Genomic DNA, 12,537 nt, shown 5'->3' with positions numbered 1-12,537 from the left:
AGGACCTCCGACTGGTTTGGGTTGGAAGTAATGTTAAAGCCCATCCAGTGCCACCCCTGCCATGGGCAGGGACACCTTCCACTGTCCCAGGCTGCTCCAAGCCCTGTCCATCCTGACCTTGGGCACTTCCAGGGATCTTGGGACAGTCACAGCTTCTCTGGGCACCCTGTGCCAGGGTCTCCCCACCCTCACAGGGAACAATTCCTTCTCAAGATCTAATCTGAAATCTCTGCTTTAGTGTAAAACCAAACAGGAAAAGGGGTTTCATCCTTTCCCAGTTTCCAAGGACCATGGTTGCCCCAACCCTAGGGATGTTATGCTGCTCTGGTGGGACCAAACCAGTTTGTGTCCAGATGTGAACAGCTTTCCTTGGGATGACAAAATGCACCCACCTGGGAGGCAAATGTCCCTTTCCATAGGTCTGAATTGGGTCAGGGGGCTTAACCCATAACATGGAAATTTAGGATGTGTCTGCAAGAGGCCAGGATGTATTCCAGGATGGATCTCCAAGGCCAGAGACCCTTAGGAAAAAAGTGACATCTTCCCTGTGTGATGAAACCCCCCTTAGCCTGAATATTCCTGCCTGCTTCAAATATGCCAGCAGAAAATTGCAGCATGTTTTTCCCAGCTACTTTATCGATTCCCCATGAAAATGTGGCAGGGAAGAAGTGGCAGATTTCTGGAAGACTCAAGGAATCCACATGATGCAACCCCGTTGCATTCTTGCAGAGCGACACCCGCTCCTGGGAGCTTCAGAAGGAGCCACTCACATTTTATTCCAGCTGCCACTGGGCTGTATCCACACATTAAAGACTTTTCCAGGGTCACATCCCTGTCCTGCCACAGCTCCTGTGTTGCAGAGCCACATTCCTGCCTCATGGATGTTAATTTTAGAAACAAAACCCACACTCTGTTTTCCGTTTTCCGTCTTTTGTAACTTGCAGGGGCTAAAGTTGTGGATGGTCCAGTGAACTTTTCTGTGTTTCAGAATGAACCTGTAAAGGCTTTTTCCTGGTCTTCCCAAATGCATTTAGAAACTCACAGGCATGTTTAGTTTTGGGAGCAGTCATGCCCTTGGCAGTAAGAACAGCAAATATGGATCCTGGAGCAAGGGAAGCTCCGTGGCTGTTGGATGGGGTCTGCCAGCTGAGTCACACGAGGCAGATCTGACTCATCACATCAGAGCTGCATCTGCAGATGGCCCAGGATTTTATAAACTTGGGCAAGGCTGATTATCCCCTGTAAAAGCTGGGGAGACTGAGGCATGGAGGGTGAGTTTGGTGCAGAATCAGAGCCAGGCTGGTGTGTGCTGCTTCCCTTCTCCGCAAGGATGCTGAGGACTTGATGGGGAGTGCCAGAGGCATCTTCTCCCTCTCTGCACAGACACTCTGCTGAGGGCTGGGACCCCAGGATGTGGAGCTGCTCTGTGTGGGATTATCCCAGCTCCAATCTTATCCAGCAGAGATGGATCTCATGGCCAAGGGTCCTCTGGATTTACAGAGCAGCCTCTGTATCCTTGTCTTCTCTCCCTGCCCCTGGTTACTGTGCTGCAAACCCCAGGCAGGAACAGGCTCTGCTTTGTGTTTTTGTAGCTTGTGGGACCATGATTGATGCCTTTCTCCAATATGGATGCCCAAACTGTGCTTCCCACAGTGGGAAGGGATGCAGGAGCTGCCTCTCCCTGCACAGTCCAAGCTCCTGGCCCAGCACTCAGCACACTGAACATCTCCTGCATGTCCCTGGATCTGACAGGCTGTTCCCAACACTGGAGGAAGCATCAGAGCTGCTGAATTTGGCTTTGTACAGAAGGTCTCTTGTTCAGCCTGGGGCAGAGGTGCTTGGGAGAGGTGGGGTGGGAGGTTTAGATGAATGAGGATCGTTGTTTCACTCCTGATTCCCTTCAGGAAGGTGCTGGATGTTTCCCAGCTGTGCACAAACAGCTTGGATTCAGTCTTTGAAATCATTTGCACTTCTGGACTGTTGGCTTTGACGTCAAGACCTGAATCCCCCTGGGATCACTCCTGGTTTGGGACCCAGGGGATGCTGTGGTTACAAAGACATGTGTGAATCAAAGCCTCTTACAGCTGCCCTCCTCCTCTCCTGCATGGAGCTGGCTTAGCCCCATCCAGTTGGGAATTATTTCAAGCTCCTGTGCTGCCTGAACACAGAGAAGCAGCAGCAAAGAACTTAAGGCAGCTCCTGAATTTTGAACATTTCAGGTTGCAGTCATGGCTTCCCTCCCTCATGGGAGGGAAGCACTCAAATCCTGAACTTCCAAGGGTTTCTGTTGCATGTGGAATACCCAGTTCTGGTTATTGTAGTTTCCAATGACAAAGCTGTGTGCTGGACATGGAAAATAATGGAGAAAATGCAATTTGTACATTATGGTATCTTCATTTTCCAAATTCACCTTCCCAAATTCAGAAATATCTCCAGTGACTGTGATGGCACTTGTCTTGATGAATTAACAATTTAACTATGATTTTCTCCCTAATTCCAGTTAATAGAATAGTTGGATCTGCTGGAGGCAAGTTCATCAAATGTGGGATGCACAACAAATCCACTCTGGGCTCTGTCTCTGTTTCACCACGTGCCATGAATTCAGCAATTCATCACTGCCTGAAGCTTTCCTGACTTCCCTGGCATTTGCAGGAAGGTGCATGGTCACCCTGTGGAAGCAGGTATGAAGTGGGGCAGGGTGGGGGGACACCCAAAAAGCCCTGCAGGAATCTTGGGCACCACAGGGCTGGTGTAGAGTCAGTGCAGACAAATCCTTGTGGGCATGAGAAGCACTGGGCTCATGGCACCATGCACTCCAGAGGTGCTCATCACCTGTGCTGTCCCATTAGCTGGAAAATCCCAGTGCTCTGGCTTCAGCTCATCAGTTAACTGTGTGCCTTGGTGCCAGCCCTGCATCCTTGGGGCAGCAGGAGCTGCCTTGAGGGTGGGATCAGGGTGAGGAGCCTGCTCCAGCCTTGACTGTCACCAGGGTTTCTGTCTCTGGTCCCAGCTCCAATCCCACGCCCTGAATCCTGCACTGGGAATACACTTCTGGCTCTGTGTGCCTGTGGCCATGAGTTTCCCATGCTTCAGAAAGTGCCATGAACCCACAATAAACAGCACAGCCCCTGCACTGCTGTCCCTGAGCTCCCCTGGTCCCCAGTGCAGCTGGTGCTTAAACACTTGGGAGAAGGAGAATATTTAGGATTTCTGGGCTGCAGAAGTGTCACTGTGGAAAAGGCTGCACCAAAGCAGGGAGACCAGCGGAAATAGATGGATTTAAAAATAGTGGAGACAGAGAGAGGCTGGCTGGGATTCAGGAGCTACAGAGAGCTGGGAGCACACAGATCCAGTTAGGGCTCTGCAGGACTCGTTTAGACCCTGCTCCCACCCGCACCAGCCCTGGGCACAGCTCCCCCTGCAGAGACACCCCCGTGGCCCTGGCACTGCTCCCCTTTTGGGGCTTCCCCAGGGAGCAGTGCCCAGCCAGGATCCCACCCAGCTCCAGGACATCCCCAAAGCCAAACGCAGCCCCCGAGCCCAGGGAATGCAGGGAATCTCTCCCCAGGCGGGCAGGGACATTCCGTCCTGCTCCGTCCTGCTCCCGTCCCCGTGTCCTGGTCTCGCTGCTCCCCCCGCTGCCCGGCTCCGGCACCATCCCGGGCTGGCTCCAGCCTTGCCCAGCCACCAGTCCCGGGAGGAGGAGCAGGAAGGGCTCGGTCTCCACTGCACAGCCCCGGGATGTGCCCCAGCAGCACATCCTGGGAGCCCCCCTCTGCCAGGGATAGGCGTCTCCCCTTCCACTTGCCCTGGGAATGATGCTCCTCCAGGCCAGTCCTCCCTGCTGGAAGGAGAAAAGCCAAGAGGAATAACAAGGCTAGCAGGGTCAGGAGGGAAAAGAGAAGCAAAGATGGATGTAGAAACCCCTGGCATTTTTGCTTGTTTGTTGTGTTTTCTTGTTTTGGGTTGGAAAGGACCTTAAAGATCACCCAGTGCCACCTCCTGCCATGGGCAGGGACAGCTTCCACTATCCCAGGGTGCTCCAAGCCCTGTCCAACCTGGCCTGGAAGGGGAACTTAACTTATTTCAGACTCTGCCAAATATAATTTCAATTGTGATTTATTAGATTTATCACTAGAAATGAGATGATGATAGTATAGATAACCCCAAACTCTGGGACCATGGCATGGGTGCCCGAGCAGCATGCCAGGAGATTCCTTATGTCTTTCCAGGTTTCAGTTTCAAAGTTGCTATTCTGCCTGGGAGCAGAGAGAGGGAGTCCTTCTCCTTCTCTTGGAGGGACCTGCAGGATCCTCTTCTCCTGAAGAGGGTTCCCCAGGCTGCCCAAATCCTAATTGCCATGAGGATTATGTGAGCTGGTCTTCTCTTTCCCATGCCAGGAATCTTTCCTTGTCTTTCTTTCCAGGGAAGGAAAGAGAGAGAGACAAGGATCTGCAGGAGAAACTTGGCTGAAAGACTGTGGGGATGAGAGTGACTTAGAGAAGATCACACAATCATTATGGCACAGAATGGTTTGGGTTGGAAGGGACCCTAAAGCTCATCCAGTGCCACCCCCTGACATGGGCAGGGACACCTTCCACTGTCCCAGGCTGCTCCAAGCCCTGTCCAACCTGGCCTTGGACACTGCCAGGGATCCAGGGGCAGCCACAGCTGCTCTGTTTCAGGGACATGTCCATGTGTCCCCAGGGATGTGCCAGGGTGCACAAGCAGCAGGCAATCCCTTTAGCAGGGAATGGGAAGGACTGGCTTCCTACAGGACACAAGGCTGGAGCCCCCGGGGGGATTTGCAGGGATACCCTTCAGGTCTCCCACTCAGCTCTGGTCCAGAACTGCAGCCTCCCAGTAAACAGCACCCAGAAAAGGGGTTTGGCTTGTAGGGTTTTATTTCCTTTAATTAACTGGATCTGAGCTGGATGGAGCCCAAGCCTGTTCTCGGTCACCAGGGAGCCCCGAGCTGTGCATGATCAGAGCTGACAGCCCCAGTGGTGCTGGTGCCAATGCCAGCAAACCCCACTGATCCACCTGAAAAACCCCTACAGGTCTGACACGAAACATTCATGCTCAGGGAATGGATATTTGATTTGAAACCTCAGCAGCAGTTCCTGCTCAGATCCCCTCCTCTCCTGAATTTGCAATTGCCAGCAGCGAGGAAAATCTCTGCAGAGTAACTCAGGGATTGCTTAGAGCCCCTGGCATTGGGATAAGCAAGTGAAACAGCAAGTTTTACCCTGTATCTATCCAGGAGACAGAAACTGGAGCCTGTCAGGGTTCTGGGAGCCTGGCTGGGGTGATTTACCAGGCATCTGAGTGCCTGTGCACACAGCTCCAGAGGCCTCCCTCTTGCCTTCCTTCAGGATGTGCTGCCTCCCGCAGGGAGCTGCTGGCTGAAGGGGGAATTAAAGGCATTTGTTGTTCCTTGACACAGTCCATCAGCAGGCTGCCTTCCCAAGGAGCTGCAGCTCAGGAGCTTGCCTTGGAGGGAGGAGCTGCTTTATCATGGCATGGCAGCTTGCCCAGGGAAGAGCTGGGAGACAGCTGGGATTTATTCTAGAGCCAGAGTTCTGCTCCTGTGGGGAGGCCAGGGGTCAGAGGGATGAGCCAGGCTGCAGGAGGGAGGCAGGGACGGGTTTCACACTCCTGTGAGCATTCCAATACTGCCTCCCCAGCCCAGGCTGGCAGGCAGGTCCCAGCCCAGCTCTCATCCCAGTTCCCAAAGCTCTGTGCCCTTCCCTGACCTCAGCTCCAAGCACAGAGTTGGTCATGCTCCATCAGCTCCATCCTATGCCTGATCTGTGCTTGCTGCCCACCCTCTCTGCACCCCCATGTGTTTCCCTTGGGGAGTCCTGTTCTGTCTCCAACCCCCTTCTGCTTCCAAAGGATTTATTTCCACGCTCCCAGCTCCCCTCTCCATCCTATAAACGGAAAGGCTTAGGCAGGCACTGCTGCACATTTAGAGCTGTGTGACCACGAGATTTGCAGCCAGCCCAGTCAGCTGATCCAGCCACACTCACTCAAGGAATCATTTTCCACTGATGGCCAAGCTGTGGCTGCCCAGAGTGGGGGAAAAAAGGGACACTTGGTGTGTTTGGGATAACTGCTGAAGGAAAAGCACACCTGGAGAGGGGGGCACATCTCTGCCCTTCCTGTATCCTGAGCTGCTGCATCTGTCAGGGTAAGCAGCTGTAGGATGAGGGTGGATTTAGATGGGATATTAGGAAGGAATTCTTGGCTGTGAAGGTGAGGAGGCTCTGGCACAGGTGCCCAGAGAAGCTGTGGCTGCCCCTGGATCCCTGGGAGTGTCCAAGGCCAGGCTGGACAGGGCTTGGAGCAGCCTGGGACAGTGGAAGGTGTGCCTGCCCATGAAACTGGATAAGCTTTAAGGTTCCTTCAACCCAAACCAGTCTGGGATTCTCTGTTATTTTCCTGAAAACCAGGTCCTCCTCTGGACTCTTTCCTTCCATCTCCAGCTTTCCAAAATCTCATTCCACGTTCTGTACTTTGAGAAATTGATGTGTGCCCCCAAGGCTACCCTGGGCCTCCTGAATCCTACAGGGCTGTGGTGTGAATCCCACAGGGCTGGAACAATTGCTGTGGTGTGGAGCTGAGTTAAGGTCTCCTGTCACAGCAGCAGCTGCTGCAGCACCAGCCCTGGCAGCTCCTGCTTGCTGGCCATGGCAAGAGGCACCTTCTGCCCCTGTGGCTTTGCCACTTGGCCTGGAGGAGAACTGGAGGTGGAAAGTGGGTGCTTGCAGCTTCAGCAGATGGTTATCCCGTGAATCATGGGCTACTTGGCTGTGTGGTCATCCTGGATGGCTCCTGCTGGACCTGTTTGTGCACATGCAGCTGAGCTGAGGTTTCCTGGCAGGCTGAGCTCCCTCATGTGCCCTGCCCAGCCCTGGCTGCACCTCAAGGCCACCACAGGGACAACTGGCACATGAGATGTATCTCTGTTGATGCCCACCCTCCTGATGGGGCAGCTCTGCCCAGTATTCCAGAATTCCCCTCCCCTCCTTCCCAAAACACACATCTGGGAGGGAGTGGAGACCTCCTGGACACGTCCCCAGCTGAATTCAGGGGAAACAGGGAAGGTCTCTGCTTCCTGGCTGATCTTAAGCTGCCCTCACCCTCGTTGCTGTGGGGGAAAATCTCCAGGCAGAGAGAGAGGGGCAGGAGGGGATGGGTGAGAGGGAAATTCCTGCCAGGAATGAGTCACCCCCTCGTGCTATGCCTGGAAAAAGCAACTGCTCCCATCCTGCTGCAGTGCTGGGGCAGAAGGGATCCCTCATTCCTTTGGGATCCCTTTAGGGACAGGCTAGAGTTGGCAAGTTAGGCTGGAGTTTCACCCAGTTTAGGGAGAAGCAGCAGAGCCAGGTATCAAATCCCAAATGACCTCTCAATTCCTGGTTGGTGAGGCACAAAGCACAGGGTGACTTTGTCTGGTTTACCCACATCCTTTGTGTCATTTTAAATGAGGGGAGAGATTTTAGATTAGATATTGGCAAGAACTTCCTCCCTGTGAGGGTGGGCAGGCCCTGGCACAGGGTGCCCAGAGCAGCTGTGGCTGCCCCTGCATCCCTGGCAGTGCCCAAGGCCAGGTTAGACAGGGCTTGGAGCAGCCTGGGACAGTGGGAGGTGTCCCTGCCGTGGGAGAGGTGGCACTGGGTGGTTTCTGAGTTCTTTTCCTACCCAAAACAAGAAAAAAAACCCAAAACATTTATTTCTGCTTCCCACCCTGCTTAGCATTAAATTTTCTGAAATATTCTCCTGCACAGGAGCATCTCCTGAGCAATGTGGGATTTGCAGGAAACATCCCCAGCTTGTGCAAAAAGCCAAAACTCTCCTGCCTAAAAAACTATTTTTAATGAAGGAATACTGGAGATGGTTTTGGCAGCACTACACCAGCTTTGAGTGTGGCTGTTAGGTCTGTGATGGAGCTGCACAGCATGATCCAAACTGCTTGGGTGCAGATTCATGCTCTGGGAGAATAACAAACCACCCCCTTGGGCTGAATCTGGGGCTGATGGCTGGAATTTGAGGAAATCCTGTGTGTTTCTAATCTTAGGCTGCTTTTTTCCTGGGTAGTTTATTTCTTTAAATAGAAGGGCTTAAATGGGATTGACTCCTACAATCCTTGTGGCCTGGCTGGGCTGTAATCTTTAATGGCCAGTGATGGGCAGGGATGTCACATCTCACATCCCTTCTTCTTCTGCTGTGAAGGGAAAACACTCAGGAGCCCTCACTTCCTCAGGCGTCACCTGGAGATCTGTCCCAGCTCCATCCTGCCCCCTTGGAATGGCAGGGAAAGGACCCTGGTGTCTGACAGGACCCAGGGAACAGCTGGGGCTGTGTCAGGGCAGGGTCAGGTTGGATTTAGGGACAGGTTCTTCCCCCAGAGGTGCTGGGCACTGCCCAGGCTCCCCAGGGAATGGGCACAGCCCCACAGAGCTCCAGGGATGCCCAGGGTAGGATTGTTGGGGTGTCTGTGCAGGGACAGGAGTTGGACTTGACCATTTCCCAGGACTGAGGGAGGAGAAATGCCAAATGTGCTCTGGCTCCCATACAAAACAGGTCAGGGAGCTCTGTCCCCACAATGTGCAATGGTGGCAGGAAACAGCTTGCTTAGGATGGCCAGTTATGCATCTCAATGTCCATTTAAATTTCAGATCTCCAGGAGAGCCATCCACCTCATCCCTGGTGAGCACATCCAGGTTCCTCCAGTTTTCCAGCAGGTGGGTGGTCACAGACTGGAGAGCTTGGCAGCTTTTTCAGTGCTGCTGTTTGCTGCAGGAACCACACATTTTTACCTTTGTATGGAATAATCCCGTCCTGATGAAATCCAGGATTTGTGCAGCCAAGCTGACCTTGCAAGTGCCACCACCCTTTGCAGCTGCCCAGACACCAACCCTGCATTTCCTGATCCTCTTCCTCAGCTCTGCAAATCCTCCTTCCTAAACCAATCCTGGAGGACAGCTCCCAATCCATTTCCCAATACTGGGCAGCAGCTCCCACACCAGGATGCCCTTATCTCTGTACATCCCTGTGCAGGGGGGTCCTTGGCTGCCCCAGCCTGCCCCACCTTGCTGATGCATCTGCAGCCCTCCCTCAGGGCACAGGGGAGGCTGAGTGGAGCTTTCCCTTCTCCCACCACCCGGTCTTGGAGCGTGTGGGAAGCTCAGTGCTCCCGGGACCTTGGGATGAGTCAGTGTTTGCACATCCTGAGTCACTCCAGGGAGTTGCTAGAGAGGAGAGGGGGATGCCCAGCCTTATCTGGGGGTGTAAATATCCCAGGAAATTCTGTCTGAAAGAAAATTCCCATTGAGAGGTCACCACCTTGTAGGGCCGCCACCATGGACCACAAGTGTCACTCCATGAAAAGAAGTTATTTCCTGGTCCTGCTTCCATGTGAATCCTTTCAGATGGCCCTCAGCTGGTTATCTGGGAGGGGTGCCACATCCCCAGCCCATGGCTGTCCTTGGAAACTTCCTGGGACATGCCAAGGTGTTCCTCTTGGCAGCTCCCTCAGAGCAAGTTAGTGGAACCAGGGCATCCAACAGCCAGGGAGGCCATGGAGGAATGCCAGGCAAGTTCTCAAAGCAGGGCTGTTGGGATGTCTTTTGAGGAGAATGAATTCCCAGCCCTCCCACTCATTGCAATTTTTATCACTGTTTTGGGGCTTTTTTGAGTTAGAGATGCTCCTGAGCTCATGGAGGCTTTGGGAGTGGATTGGCTCAGGAGTCCATCCCTGGTGCTCAAAGCAGGTTTAAGATTTAAAGGGGAGAGTGGACACCCTCACTGACACCAACAGGCACCTTGTCCTCTGTGCCTTGATGAACCCCAGAGAACACCACAGGATACTTCAAATACACACCCAGGCTTTAGATTTTTACCTCCATTTCCAGCTTGAATGCCATGAATTCCCAGGTCAAGAAGAGCTGGAAGAACCACCTCAGGATATTCTGTTCTGAGTCCCTGCCTTTAACATGAACTGAATTTTCTGTGCTTGCTCAGAGCAGAGGCTGAGCAGGGAGTGAGGCCAGAAAAACAGGGGGTCATGTCAGACTTTCTTTTTCTCTCCTCTTAACACTGAAATAAAAATACATCTCGAACTTGTTTTGGGATTAACAAGAAAAAAATTCCTCTTGATGGGAACCATCTGTGGCCGGGAGATGCCGGCTGCTCTCTGCTTCCCACCCTCACCCAGACGCTGTCATTCGGGGTGTGTTCCTCTCCCAAATATTATTCCTCTCATCCCTGTGCTGGTGGGAGGAATCCCAACTATTTAAGGAGGCTTTTCTCCCAGCATCTCAAAGCAGCAGCAGCTGGTGACACCTCTGGAGGATAATATTTGCTCTCCTCATTACAGCACAGCTTGCTGGTGGCTGCTGGGCTCCGAGGGGGAGCACTGCAAGTGTCCTGGGTGTGACCTTTCCACCCCAGATGTCACCTCAGGGTCACAGCAAACACCTCGAGGCCTCTCTGGCCTGTCCCACAAACCAGGAGGGGAAATGTGCCCCGAGGAGTGGAGATTCCCTGGCTCTGCCTCTGCTGTGCTGCTGGAAATGAGGGCGTTGGTGCTGGTCCCTTCATGGTGTCGAAGAATGAGGACGTTTCTGGGGTGGATCTTGGCCCCAGCTGAGGTTTTGGGATGGGAAATGCAACTTCTGGGCTGGATTGGCAATGGGAGGATGAAGAGGTGCATTTGCAGCATCAGAAACTCCAGAGAGATTTGGAGCAGGGAGAAGCCTCCAAGGCCAGGAAGAGGAGAGGAAGCTCAAGGTGAATGCAGCAGAACCCAGGGCAGGTCTGGCCTGGGAGGAAAAGCTGGAAGAGTTTCTCTGCTCTCTCCATGCAGCTGAGGAGGCTGCCTGGCTGGAATGTCTCCTCCTGGGATCAGCTCCTGGCAGGTTGAGCAGGAAGCTGGAGCAAGACGAGCCCAACAGGTTCTGGGCTGTGAAACCTCCTGGATGGCAGCACATCCCTGCCCTGGGATCCAAGAGCTGAACTGAAATGGACCCAAATGAGCATTTTGGAGGGCTTTCCTAAACCTGGTGGGATGAAGGACTTTTGTGTGGACCTTGACATCTTCAGAGTGATCTACGCCTGGCTTGGGAGGTGGTTTGGATTCATTTGGAGAAAGGAGGGCAGGACATTCAGGCCTTGCTTACCCTCCCCTGTGGGGACCCTCCAGTTCCTGTACTCTGCCAGGACTGAGCTAATCCTCACTTCTCCTCCATGGAGCCCAGCAGGAGCTGGTTGGAGTGAGGGATGCTGCTCCCTCCTTCCCCCTGGGGCTGGCACGAAGCATCACAGTGGCACTGGTGGATTTCATATTTTAGCAGATGAAGGCAGAATGCTTTCCATCTTTGAGGCTGGAAAAATCCATCCCCCAGACAGGGGCTTGTCCCTGCAGCTGGGGGTGCAGCCCATCCCAGGAATGTGGGATGTTCTGGTGCTGCTTTGCCCAGCCCTGCTCTGACCACAGGCTGGGAGCAGGCCTGGCTGCTCCCAAAAGCTGGTGTTGGGCATGGAGGATTCATCTTTCCAAGTTAACAAATCCCTCCTGGGCCAAAGACACCCCAAAATGGCTTCAACAGAGAAGAGTGTTTGTGTACAGTTACTGATGCTTGGAGAGCTGAATGCAGGTGCTGTGCTTCACCCATCAAAAAGCAATTTACAGATTAAATTTGTAAAAATTTATATAAACTGCTGGAACAGCATCATGTAGAACAACATTATATTGTAACGGGAAGAAAATTTGCTGTTTAAAAAAAATGAAATTGTTGTTTTATTAGAAATAGAGGAAAATGGATTCACATGACATTTTTCAGACAGTGAGGTTTTGAACTCTGGGGGTTTAATTTCAGCAGTGTTTGTGCACTCACACTCCATCTCAGGCAGGCTGAGCTGAGGCTGGGATGGGTTTTTCATCCCCTGTGATGGAGTCAAACCCCACATTTCTCCATCCAAGAAAACTGGGATGGAGAGGATCAGAAAACTGATGCTCCCCCTGACCTGGCTGAATAACAGGGGCTTTGTTCAGGGATCCAGGTCAGGGATTTTATTTCAGTACCTGCAAAGAAGCTATGAGAAGAATGCAGCAGGTTCCTCCCAGCCTGGAGAAATGCAGAGATATCTCCAAAGGTGTTTAATATTAACTGGAGCAGGGCACATCCCTGAAGGGTTGGATTGTGAGCCTATCTGTGTTTGTATTCAAACATCACCTGCAAATCCACAGCGTGGCTAGAGCTGGAGGAGGTGAAAGTCCTCCTGGAGGGAGCTGGATCAATAATGGGTTTGTCAATAAAGATCATCCCATGCTGGCACCAGGAATGTGAACCACGAGCCCAGACCTTCCTGTGCAGGCACAGAACAAAGGCCTCAGCCAAAAGGCTCTGATGAGTGTGTTGGAGAAGAGAAGAGGGCTGGGTGGGCAGGGAGCAGAGGGAACAAAGCAGCCCTGTGTGCCTGGGGCAGCCAGGGAGAGCGCTGGGATTTGCCTGCCAGGGTGGATGTGAT

General features: G+C 52.9%; 1 long non-coding RNA gene across 1 annotated transcript in view; it reads left to right on the top strand.

Annotated features, from left to right (window-relative positions):
- The window catches only part of LOC115948801, a 17,070-nt gene extending 5,277 nt beyond the window's left edge, over positions 1–11,793 (top strand). Inside the window, exons 3-4 of the long non-coding RNA XR_004082576.1 lie at positions 2,501–2,681; positions 8,685–11,793. This is a non-coding gene — a long non-coding RNA (uncharacterized LOC115948801). The remainder of the gene's footprint in view (positions 1–2,500; positions 2,682–8,684) is intronic.
- The last annotated feature ends 744 nt before the right edge of the window (positions 11,794–12,537 follow it).

The sequence above is a fragment of the Geospiza fortis genome, unplaced genomic scaffold (assembly GCF_000277835.1).
Source record: "Geospiza fortis unplaced genomic scaffold, GeoFor_1.0 scaffold659, whole genome shotgun sequence".
Lineage (NCBI taxonomy): Eukaryota > Metazoa > Chordata > Aves > Passeriformes > Thraupidae > Geospiza > Geospiza fortis.
Note: the sequence above shows the minus strand (reverse complement) of the source record. Positions and strands in the feature narration are given on the sequence as shown.